Source organism: Eubalaena glacialis, chromosome 10 (assembly GCF_028564815.1).
Source record: "Eubalaena glacialis isolate mEubGla1 chromosome 10, mEubGla1.1.hap2.+ XY, whole genome shotgun sequence".
NCBI lineage: Eukaryota > Metazoa > Chordata > Mammalia > Artiodactyla > Balaenidae > Eubalaena > Eubalaena glacialis.
Window position 1 is genome coordinate 22439220 of NC_083725.1, and position 1586 is coordinate 22440805.

Consider the following 1586-nt stretch of genomic DNA (forward strand, 5'->3'; position numbering starts at 1 on the left):
ACAGCACATTAACAGTTACTAGAAGAACTGGACTACCATGACCAAAGATGTTACAGAGTGCACAAAATTCTGCCCAGGAGAGCCAAGATCAAGGGGTGAGTGGTTTGCTTTAGGAAACAATCCTACCAAAAACAACATGGGAAGAGAAGTAATTTAAAGTGTTTAAGACATTAAATGCACAACTGACTCCAAACTGCCATTTAGTATGCTTTGTATTATAGGATATAGAAGCTACCCTCCATCTGTGGAATGTTAAGCTGACACCCAAGACAATCAAAGCCTCCCATATTCAATATCCCACTATTTTCTGGTTGTACCAAAAAATAAACAACCAGCAAATGATTTCACCTCTTTAAAAAAAGCATTTACACTTAAAAAATGGGATGAGGTGGGATTCCCTCTTTTTTCAAAATGTTTCTAGAGCTAAAAAACTTGCATTTACAAAATAGTTGATAAAAATATTCCTCTGGATTGTACAAGAAGGGAGAGAGGGACCACTGATAGGACCGGGTGTGTGATATTAATCAGACTTGGCTTCTTTCTCTCCTGCTTCATCAGAAGCTGGGCTCTCCTAGTTTTTAGTTTCTCCATTTTCTGCAGGTCAGTCTTCTTTAGTCTATTGGTTAGCCACTTCAGCCTGTTTTCCCTTTGCTCCCCTTTTCCCTTTTGTTTGCACTTTTTTGTCTGAAGATTTATCTTTTCCTACTGCCTTTTTTGGCTTTGTTTCCACTTTTGCAGGAGCCAGTTTAGCTGACAACCTCACCAATCTCCTCTTGGGCTCCTCCTTCACTGCCCCCTCGGCAGAGCTGGCCTTCCTCTTGGGCATCGTGGTGGTGGGACAGGCACGTGCCAGGTGCCTGTGGGCTGCTGCGCACTGAGAGTCTTCGCGAAACTGGGCTGCCTGGCCGCTGCCGCTCCTCCCACCCTCTATTGTTTTTTAATCTCTATTTTATTTATTTCCTCTATAATCTTTATTATTTCCTTCCTTCTGCTGATTTATGGCTTTGCTCTTTTTTTTCCTAATTCTTTTAGGTGGTAGGTTAGGTTGTTTGTTTGAGATTTTCTTGTTTTTCAGGAAGGCTGTATTGTTATAAACTTCCATCTTAGAACTGCTTTTGCTGCGTCCCATAAATTTTAGAGTATTGTGTTTCCATTTTCATTTGTCTTGAGATACTTTCTGATTTTCTCTTTGATTCCTTTATTGATCCATTGGTTTTTTAGTAACATGTTTTTTAGTAGCATGTTTAGTAGCACATGTTTGTTCTTTCTCCATTTTTTCTTTCTGTAATTGATTTCTAGTTTCATACCATTGAGGTCAGAAAAAAATGCTTGATATAATTTCTATCCTCTTAAACTTGTTGAGAATTATTTTGTGGCCGAGCACGTGATGTATCCTGCATAACATTCCATGTACATTTGAAAAGATTGTGTATTCTGCTGTCTTTGGATGGAATGTCCTGTAGATATCTACTAAGTTCAACTGGTCTCTTTTGTCATTTGAGACCACGGTTGTCTTAGTGATTTTCTGCTTGGATGATCTGTTCATTGATGTCAGTGTGGTGTTAAAGTCCCCTACTATTATTGTA

The 1586-nt window shown here is 39.1% G+C and overlaps 1 pseudogene; it reads right to left on the reverse strand.

Moving 5' to 3' along the window:
• Nucleotides 1-520: 520 nt before the first annotated feature.
• Nucleotides 521-826, reverse strand: LOC133099179 (non-histone chromosomal protein HMG-14-like; annotated as a pseudogene).
• Nucleotides 827-1586: the final 760 nt, after the last annotated feature.